Source organism: Dipodomys merriami, unplaced genomic scaffold (assembly GCF_024711535.1).
Source record: "Dipodomys merriami isolate MVZ:Mamm:240054 unplaced genomic scaffold, mDipMer1.0.p SCAF_573, whole genome shotgun sequence".
In the NCBI taxonomy this organism is placed as follows: domain Eukaryota; kingdom Metazoa; phylum Chordata; class Mammalia; order Rodentia; family Heteromyidae; genus Dipodomys; species Dipodomys merriami.
In genome coordinates, this window is record NW_027206150.1 from 557,871 (window position 1) to 568,888 (window position 11,018).

The 11,018-nt window shown below is 39.6% G+C and overlaps 1 long non-coding RNA gene across 1 annotated transcript in view; it reads right to left on the reverse strand.

The window, feature by feature from the left end:
* Positions 1 to 9,468, reverse strand: part of LOC138812971 (uncharacterized) — a 53,336-nt gene extending 43,868 nt beyond the window's left edge. The window contains exons 1-3 of the long non-coding RNA XR_011367670.1: positions 9,199 to 9,468; positions 8,050 to 8,157; positions 3,342 to 3,392 (exon numbers count right to left, since the gene is read on the reverse strand). This is a non-coding gene — a long non-coding RNA (uncharacterized lncRNA). The remainder of the gene's footprint in view (positions 1 to 3,341; positions 3,393 to 8,049; positions 8,158 to 9,198) is intronic.
* Between the last annotated feature and the right edge of the window lie 1,550 nt (positions 9,469 to 11,018).

The window sequence follows — 11,018 nt, forward strand, 5'->3', positions numbered from 1 at the left end:
ATATTTTGTGGTATTCCATGCAAAATCCTAAAATAATTTTACATCAAGCTCTTTATGTTCTTAATTTTTTAAACTAACCACAAGGAGATATTTTAACTAGAGCTGAGCGCCATTTTGAGCAAATATCACAAAAACCTTATTTAAATGCTCCCGTATGGAATAAGATTGCATTGGATGCAGAATGGCAACTAGGAACATTATTACATAAGGGGCAAGGATAAGGTTTTGTGTCTACACAGGATGGCAAACAATACTAGCTTCCTGCCTGATGGATACAGACGTGGCCCAGTGAGGACAGCCCCATATCTTGCAAGGAATCCGCCACCAGTTGAGGAAAAAGAAATCCCCACTGCCCACCTGGGGGCAGGTTAAAAAGTTGACTGGAGAAGGACAAAAGATGTTACAATTTAATGGTAAACCTGTCACGGCTGAGAACTTGTTCCTGGCCATGTGCCCTGCTTATTGTAAACTCTGTCCATGCTAATGCTAATGTAAGTTATTGGGACTTTGTTCCTAACCCTCCTTTATTGGAACCTGTTGTTTGGGGAGACATGTATATAACAGTCTATACTGTTCCTGCTGTTTTATCTCCTCCTTGGAATAATTTCACATTTTGCAATAAAGATGATGGTACCTTTTTAAATTTTACTTACTATACTCATTCCTTGCCTGTTTTTCTGGGGCCTCCTCCATGTTTAGTAATGAATTGGCAACATTGGGTTTTACCTGGGAAACGCACTTCCAATTCTAAAACACAGCTGCACCAATTAACTACTTGGCCATTAATAGTAGCTGGGAAAGTGTCACTGATGGCGAGTTATCCTTACCTATGTGCCCTGATTTTACTTATATTGATTTAAAATATCAGCCTTTTGTGTGGCAAGAGGGTAGAGGAACATTTGGGAAAATGTTCAATAATTTTATTAATTGAGGACCTTTTGGACAGTTTATTAACACATGTTCAGAATGGAATATTACCAGATGTGATTTATCAAATGTTACTAGGATGCCGGAAGCCATTAATGGATAGCTTACTGGAGCTCAATTGATGGCCTAGGGAGATGGAGGCTTTGCAGATGCTCTATGGGCTTTCATGGCTGCACCCAATGCTGTTCAGACTCATCTTTGGAAGGTCGCAGCGGCGCTGAAACCCATGATGCTATCAAATGGATCGTTTTCAGGGACGGTGAACTCTGCATCCACTTATAATTTTACTTTGTACAAATCTCATGATGCAACTGCTTGTGTAGCTCTGCCTTATGCATTTTTAGTGGGAAATTATACATTTTCTCCTACTATTTCTTGTTTTAATTGTCGCCTGTGTTCTTGCATTAATTCCTCTCTTAATTTTAATGGCAGTATAGTACCATGATATTACAACAAAGAACTCATATTTGGCTACTGTTAAATTAGGAAGAGAATGGTCCCAAAATCCTTTGGATAGTGTTGTTATTGAATTTTTTACCAAACTACTACAATGTACATAGTGCATGATTGGAGCCATGGTAGCTGTCATCTTAAACTTAATTGCTATTACCACTGTTGCTGCGGTGTCTGGAATTGCCCTACACACTTCCTTACAAATTAGCACTTTGTGGAAGAATGTCACCGGGATTCACATGAATTGTGGGTCTCACAGGTAGAAAATGATACTCTATTACAAACACAGATTAATTTTCTTAAACAGACAGTGGGATGGTTAGGAAACAAGTTATTGGTTGTGAAAAAAAGTTATTGTTAAAATGTGATTGCAATTTTACTACCTTTTGCATTACTAATGTAAAATATAATATATATATATATGATTAGAATGTAATACAGCAATATTTATATGGAAATTCTACTGCTGCTCAATTGATTGCTCAGTTACAATTTGATGTACATGATATTTTTGGTAAACAATTTACAAATGATGATGCTTCTAATATTGCTGATGCATTTATTAAACAATTGGAAGGGTTGGATCCAAAAGAAATACTACAAAGCATTTCACATACTGCTAGTGGTGTGGAAATTATGGTTGTTATTATTTTGTTTGCACTTGTACTGTTATATTTGATATTTATGAAACCAATGCAAGCGTCTATGATAACTCTGTGGAAAGCTTTACTTTTAAAACAAAAGAAAAAAGAAGGAAATTGTGAAGACTCAGGGTCTATGTTGAAGGGGCAGAATGGTGCAGACTCCGGCCTCAGGATTATCTGAGGACTGTGTTTGAGTATTAGGAAAGTTCTTGGCATGCCGGGCTAGAGAGGGAAAATGTTCTCTCTCCCTATCTCAAAACACATGTCACAGACTCCTGGGAGCTGAGGAAGTAGCTCTTCTGATTGCTTAATCATAGTTGACCAGCTGGTCAAGCATTTTCCTGATTGGTTTGAACATGCTCTAAAATAGTTTAGATAATAATATATCAAGACATTGTCTCATAGGTCAAGTAAAAATGTATCTGTTGAAATTTTTGTGTCAATGTCTTCTGACCAAATCTTGGCAAAGATCATGCTTGCTTGTCATTAAATACCACTAACAATAAAGCACAGCATGCAGTGGCAATTGCTGTTTGCACTCTGCATCCCCTGTGTCCTGGTGATTTTGTTACCCTTACCCAGGGACTCCAACGCACTAGACGTTGACAAAAGCCCACCGAGGCAGGAAGGTTCTCTAGATTCTTATCTCCAATAAACTTTCCAGCAAAAGCCAGACACAAGTGAGCTGAGATTGAAGTGGTAGGGCATGGGCCTTGCGCACAAAGAGGCTCAGAGACAGTGTCTAGTCCCCGAGTTCAAGCCCTAGGTCAAACTAATAAAATAAACAAACAAAAAAAACAAATCCCAAACCTAGCAGTTTTCTCACTGTATACAGAAGACGTTATTAAGGAAATTGCTACCTGTGTTACATACAGGTAGAAGACAGATGACACACAATTATTCTCTTCATACCATGTTATACCAAAACCTCAAAAAATCGTCTTTTCTAAATTTATAAATTAATATCATCCATTTTTTGCCAACTCTGTCTACATTATTCACATTTTCATTTTATACATGAAGTGTTGGTATTATCTATTAACTGAGTTCTAATTCTCATGAAAGAATATTCTAGGCAAATAGATTGCAAGAAACATGTGTAACTTTATCAATTAAACCCTCTACTTAAAAGAATTTTGTAGTATCCTATAGAATATGAAATTACAAACAAAACCAAAATGTTTATTTTAAATTTAAACTCTAATTTAGCAAGATCTACATAGTCCTACATTAGATTAACTTTGCTATTTCTCCAGGCTTAAGCTTTTGTAATCCTTCATCCTATCCTTGGAATCTATCAGAATGATGATTACTTACTTTTTCAAATTTTGGATGGGAATCATGAGCCATTTTGCATCTAAGAATGTTCTGTAATGAAGAGAACATTTAAAACACAACTGAGGATTATATATGAGTTGCATTTCAACAGGAAACGACTTCTCAAAATATAATGACAATATTAGCCCAAACTTCGAACTGCGTATTCCTTTCTTGTTTGGTTTGTTTTATTAAGACAAAATTATACTACCTGGTCCAGGGAAGGTATCACTGTGTAATTCCACTATCTAATCTCCTGTCTTAGTCTGAGTGCTAGAATTCTAGCCTTGTATCACATTTCCCCTCCATAGTTTCTTGGTTTATTTAATCGAGATACAGACAAGCAATTCTGAACTTCTCCAGTAATATTATCCACTATACTGCTCAGAGTGTTCATATACTCTTTTCAAAGATGTTATAACATTTGACACAGAATATGAACATTTTCAGATGTACCTGCAGGAGTCTCTGATTCATTCCTCCATGGACCTGATCCCATTAATAATGATTACTTGACTCTGGTCCCTATCTATGTAATATTCTTAAACTTTTTTGAAGAAGGTTCACTTGAGGACTTTCTAACATTAAAAATTATCACTTGATTCCAATCTTACTCAGGACATATTTTCTATTGTTTTCTACCTTTTCCACATATTCTGAGAGTTGCTTCATATGTGTATTTGTGAGTGCATATATGTGTCTCTGTATATATGTGTATGATTGTATGTATGTATGCAAAAGCGTCAAGATCTTATTCAGCAACCTTGCTCATGGCTGGTATTCCAATACTTGAGCCATGCTTCCAATCCAGCTTTTGGCTGGTTAATTATAGTTTCTCAAAGACTGTTCTGCCCAGGCTGGATGCATACGGAACTTCCCAGACTCCTTTACATTCTTAGGTTTTATTTCTCCAGTAGTATCAACTTTTAAATTACAAACATTTTTGTGAGTGTAAAGGCTAAGCTGTAGCCTAGATTTTCAACGTAAGAATTCATATAAAGATAGATGAACATGCACATTATATATGCTGTGTGTACACTGTTAGAAATGTGATCCTTAGCTGGGTGGTGGTGAGATCTTAGGACAGGGCTCAAAGCTAGGCTGGGCAAGAAAATCCTGGAGACTCTTTTTCCAATTAACTACAAGAAAACTGAAAGTGGCACTGTGGCTCAAGTATAGAGCATTAGCCTTGAGCTGAATAGCAGAGGGACAGCTCCCAGGCCCAGTGTTCAAGTGCCAAGACCATCACTAACAAAAAATACATAAGTAAAGGAAAGAAAATAAATGTGATCTTATCCACCAGTTCATGGCTAGTATAATCCCTGCTCTCTCAGGATGATCTTTTTTTTCCAATTAAGTCCATGCTCTTATATCTGATTTGCATTGAAAACAGAATTATGCTTCCATTCTACTGTCTACAAAGTTGCGTGATTAGCAAGCATGATTTAGAAAGGGAGTGGCCTCATACTTCCTGTTCCACGTACGAGTAATGCTTTCTCTATATCACTCTCATAAATCTACATACTGGACTTGGCTTTATTGTTTCAATGTTGTCTTATTTGTAGAGTCTTCTATGAACCCTTATACTTAAACACAAAACTTCTCTTTCTCTTATTATTGCTATTGTTTCCTTACTGTTAACTCATGAACAGTTGGCAAATAATGCGCAGCACATACACTCACAAAAAAATGATCTGAGAATCTTCTTCCCATTTAAAATTCGCCTTAATCCATAGAGAACTTACAAAGTTTGAACTCAATATACTTATGGAAAATGTATTTAAAAGCAATATAAATTTCATATTTTCTCTTTACTAAGTTGTCTCTGAAACACGTGTAACCTCAGAGCAGGATGTCCTTGTGTTTTTTCGGTGAAGCAAGAAAACATTCATTATATCTCAGGCAGCACCGTAGATTGTTCCTGGAAGTAACTGCTACTGGATGTGGAAACTGGTCCCAGGAAAGGAATGGAACATAGAGGATTGACAAAGTTCAAGTTAAATTGTGCTTTCCTTTTTACTGTTCAAAAAATCCCAAGGCTTGAAGGAAACTCTGTCCCTGACTTTTTCGTGTGTGTATTTACTCATATATAACTTTTCTGTAAACTCCTAGTTGAGAGTATTACAAAAAGAAATAATGTGCCATTTGAAAGCCAGCATAGAACAAAAGGAAATAACGTTGTTTAAAACATGTTCTATTGCAGGGACTGGGAAGTTGCCTCAGTGGTAGAGCACTTGCCTTGCATGGATGAGGCCCAGGTTCGATTCGTTAGCACCACATAAGCAAAAATAAGCCAGAAGTGGTGCTGTGGCTCAAGTTGTAGAGTGCTAGCCTTGAGTTGAAGAGCCGATGGACAGCGCTCAGGCCCAGAGTTCAGGCCCACGACTGGACCCCCCCAAAACCATTCTACTGGTAAGAAACAAAGACATGGAGGCTTTAAAGTGTCTTATCGATGGTATTTTCACCCCTGAGATGATTCCCTTGTTTCAGGAGTCAGTTATCAATTCCTTTAGTTTGGTCCTGAATTTTCCAGAGAATAAGGATTCCAAAAAAGTATCCAGTGATTATGATCAGCAAAAGAAGCCTCTTCTCAGACCAGTACTCCTTTAAGGAGGGTCCCAATGAAATATCTGGGGGTTTTATTTGCTTGTTTTTTTAGTTTGTGTTGGTTATGGGGCTTGAACTCCTAGGCTGGATCCTGTCTCTGAACAGTTTTGTTTCCTGCTAACCTGCCCCCAAAGCTCTGCTGCTTGAACTAAAATTACACTTGTGGTTTTTATGCTGTGTAATTACAGATAAGAGTTTGACAGACTCTACTGCCATGGTTGGATTCGAACTAAGATAGTAAGAAAGCCAAGTGACATCAACTGTATAGACATCTCTCTTCAAAGAAGAAATATTAGATGTTTTTTGTAAAGCTAATATTTGACATTTTTTTCTCTTTTGTATTGTGAGAATACCATACAGAGGAGTTACAATTACACGGGGAAGATAATGTGTACATTTCTTATCAAGCATTGTTGCCTCTTCTTTTTTTCCCCTTCCCATCCCTTCCCATACTCTCCCTCTTCCCCCATCCCATCCTCCCCCCACCAAAGTTGTAAAGTTCATTTTTTGACATAATGACTTGTACATCTTATTGTTGCAATGGGTCCACCTGTATCCCTAAACGATTTGTTTTTAGAGAATATGTCCAGCACAGATTCCATAACATAACTCACCAAAAGTAGGTGCATTGAATCATTTTGGAATTAATTTTTTTTGCTTGGGAAGATTATTGATCTTGTCGTTCCTTTTGGGGAAACTTAAAGTCATATTTCACCTTTTTTGTTGGTTCTGAGGCTTGAATTCTGATCCTGGGCACTGACCCTCCGCTCTTCAGTTCAAGTTGACCTCACTACCACTTTAGCTACAGCACCACTTCCTGGTTTCTGGTGGTTAATTGAAGATTAGGTTCACATGGACTTTCCTGACAAGGCTGGCTTTGAACCACAATCCTCTGGTCTCAAACTCCTGAGTAGCTAGGATTACAGGTGTAAACCACCAGCACCCATTTCATATTTGCATTTAGGTGCACTGACACACTGTGTAGACAAAGAATTGAAATTTTAACCAAATGATGACATTGCAGCTTTTCAAAAAAATTGAGGTAGCAGTAAATATGTCCTCCTTTTCCAGTTTGTTACATTAATGAATCATGAGCTATGGGACCCTTACATTAGCATCCTGTGACATCTGTATAGGTGTATTTAGTATCAGGAAATGTTCATAGAGAAATATAGAAAGAATGAGATTTTTAGAAAACAAAGGAGATAAGATATGAAAGAACAGCATAGAAGGAGATACATTTACCACGCAGAGATTAAGAACTAGCCTAAGAGATTTAGAATGCTAAAGGCAATGAGGAAAAGCCTAGTTGACAAATAGTTCTTCAATAACCAAAAATGGTTCTCTAGACCAGTTTCTGGTATACCTTATTTACTATCATTTTTTCCTTCCATCCGGAGTTACTCCTTATTTTCTGTCATAACTATTAATTAGCCTCTGCCTTTTTGATGGCAAAACTGACCAAAAAGATTTCAAAATCACGCAGACTACTTTTCACTTTGTGATTAGCAGTGATGACACAAAATGCTGGAATCCTTGACTTTCCAGAATTAATCTTCAGCGGACATCCAAGCACATTCCTGGCATTAATTGCTGTGACTTAATGAACAAAACTTTTTTCAACACAGTATCCTAACATAAGTAAAGTACATGAATTAGGGGCTATTGTCAGGTGTCAGTATGTAAGGAGCAATTATATATTTCAAGTATGTGTTCTTTCTTTTCCATTTACTAATTTTTTTGCCAGTCCAGGGGCTTAAACTCAGGGGTAGGGAATTATTCCTGAGCATTTTTTTCCTCAAGGCTAGCACTCTACCACTTGTGGCCCAGTATTCTTTCTAGTGATTTTCTTTTTTCTCTGTTACTGAGGAATTGAACCCAGGGTTTCATGAATACTAGGCAATCACCATACCATGAAGCCACATTCCCAGAGCCCTAAATGACTTTCTTAAGAAGGCATTACATTTTCATTCCATAACTAAGTATCATAAGTTTGGCCAGGTGCTAGAAAATGATGTAGAAAGCAATACAATACAATAAGTCCAGTAAGGCTGGATGGACAATGAATTTCATGATCTAGCCAGGGCACAGTGTGGCTTACCTCAGGGTGCTGTTTCAACAGGCTGAGCTAGACAGCTCCTGACCCACAGCCCACCTCCAGAATGAGACGGTCACCTTGGATTCCAGCCACATGGGGATGCTGGGCCCCCTTCACCAGCACCCATTCAAACAGTTTTTATGAAAGAGAGAGGGAAAAGTCAGAATTAAAATTAGGTTGGGTGCCGGTGGCTCACAACTCTAATCCTAACTACACTGGAGGCTGACATATGAGGATCATGGTTCATAGCCAGCCCCCACAGGAACGTCTCTGAGACTCTTATTTCCAAAGAACCACCAGAAAACTAGAAATGGTGCTGTGGGCTCAAGTAGTAGAGCACTAGCCTTTTGCTGAGGAGCTCAGCAACAGCGCCCATGCCTAGTGTTCAAGCCCCACAACTGACAAGAACTGGACTCCCTACCACAAGAAGCGGATTGAATATCACCCATTGTCCTAGGGAGCATGGTAGTGAAGTCAGGCCGAGCTTCCTGTGAAGTTGAAGTCATAAGGAGGTTACCTGACTTCTCTGTGCCTCGGTTTCCCCAGATGCAAAATTAAACACAGTGAAGGATCCCCATCCTCATGGGTATAGGGTAACGATGAAAGAGACCCATGTTTTGTTTCAAAATCCCCAGCTGTTGCATGATTAATAACTGGCCCCACCTGAGCCCTTTGTGGGTATCTTCCTGTCATTTGCTCACAGAATTGCAGAGAACCTTCTCTGAATGCCACTCCCTCCATGCCAAGCCATGCTCCAGAGATTCCCTCTGTATAAATCCCTTGTTTCCTCAAACTGTCCTGTGAGGAGAATGAGTTCTGATGGTTGTGACCCTTCCCAGAGCTTCACCTGTGGTCAAGAATTGGCTGCTGTGGACAAAAAGCTTGGGATAATCCATCTAAATCGATGACTGAGCATGGTGCTACATGGTTACCATCCCAACTACAGAGGGCCAGGCCTGGTAGAGCATACCTTTCCCAGATAGGAAGACTTCGATCCAGTCCAATCAGAGCATATATTGAGTCTCTGTTTCAGAAATGCCCAAGACAGAAAGATGGCTCCTCAGAGCCAGGGTGAGGAAACAAGCATGGGTCATGGTGCCCAAGGAGGGGTGTCTGATCACAGTTAGTTGTGATTTGGGGGAAGCCACTCACCTGTGTTGCTGGGAAAAGCTGCTGGAGGCTGCTCCAGGTGGGGCAAGAAGCAATGGCAGCGAAACACATGGACCAAGAGCAGAGAACCAGGGCCAGGGACCAGGTCAGGGCTTTAGGCCTGGTTGGCAGTGCACCATTGCCTGAGGTTTAAAATCCTGCAACTTGGGAAGGGGAGGAGGGAGCTGGGGTGCGGGCAGGCATCTCAATTTCCTACTATACTCCAAAGTTGCTTGAGTCTCTTCCTCACCACTTAGCCACCTCTACCTTCCTCAATTGCTGGTAGTGTTGTAAACTAACAGAGGGAATCCAGGGTGCTACTAGGCAGCATGGAATGTGGGCGTGGTCACCATTCTTGTATCCCATTGGTCAGAAATAACCATGAAAGAATGGGGGTGTGGCCAGAGTTCTGTGATGCAAGCAGCATGGGCTGAGTCAAGAAGACAGCGGCTCCCCCAGCCCTTATCCCAGGGACCAATGTCCAATTCAGTTGGAGACAAGAGGGTGACCTGCTTTAGGCAGATGGCTGCACAGATTGTTGTATATGTCTGTTTGTTGCCAGACCCGGACCTTGAACTAAGGATCTGGGCACAGTCTGTGCACTGCTTTTGCTCAAGGCTCGCCCTCCACACTGGAGCCTTGGGCTTCTGGCTTTGTTGGCACTGAAGTTGGAAAAAGGTCTCAGGAACTTTCCTGATTAGGCTGACTTTGACCATGATCCTCCCATCACAGCCTTGTAAGTATCAAGGAGGACTGCTGAGAGCCACTGGTACCTATCTAATCATTGGTCTTGCTGATATTCTTGGACAGAACGGTGAGTACCCTATCCCCAGGTTGAAGTGGAGGGAGCTGGAGCCCACAGTTCGAATCCTGGTCCTGCCACCTCCAAATGGCTGGAGAGCCTATGGAATTCATTCCTATCCATATGAGTACCAATGGAATGTGATGTATGTCATGATTGAATGGGCAGCTCTTGAATGATTCCAGGATAAAGTTATACACAATTATATTATAGGACACTGATCAATTTTAGTTAATTCTTTATTAAGCAGTTAAACAATCACATTCATAAAATTGAGGCATAATGAAATGCCTAAGAATTGGGCCTCACATACTGCAAAGGTACCATTTTTCTGCCAGGACTGGGATTGAAACTCAATGTCTTGGTAACTCTATTGCACTGTGTGGGAATGGGAAGCTGGCCGCCTTAAAGTCAAGAAATTCAGTTCTGTTCCTTATGCCTCAAATAGATCTACACCACTAGAAAACATCCTATTCATGTACAATTTACATACATGATTTATATTTATATACATATGTTGACTCCATATTGCATTCAGTGTAATTACTTTATTTTTTTTTATTTTTTCATGTATTGACCATTTATTTTATTGACTATTATGGAATATAAAACATTGAATACATTGATTACACAGGATATAGGTCTGCATATGTATTCCACTTCATACCTGACATACAGGACTTTCATAAAAAGGAAAACATGTGTCACTATCATCTTCTTACTCCACAATTCATTTTTGGTAGTGCTGGCATCTGAACTCAAGACCTACAAGCCTACAAGGCCCAATTCATGAATGCGTGAGTGTTAGCATGCCATCCTAGGACAAATTTTGCTGACAGGCTGTTCCCAGGACCTCAGATCAAGCCCGAGGGGTGACCAAATAAGAAAAGATTGACATGCAGATGGCAGTATGCTAATAAATATATATCTTTATAGAGTGTCAGAGATGTCTATACAATATTCAGTTATATAGACTACATTCCTTCAAATCCCTGGGTATTAATTATGCCTCCATGTAATT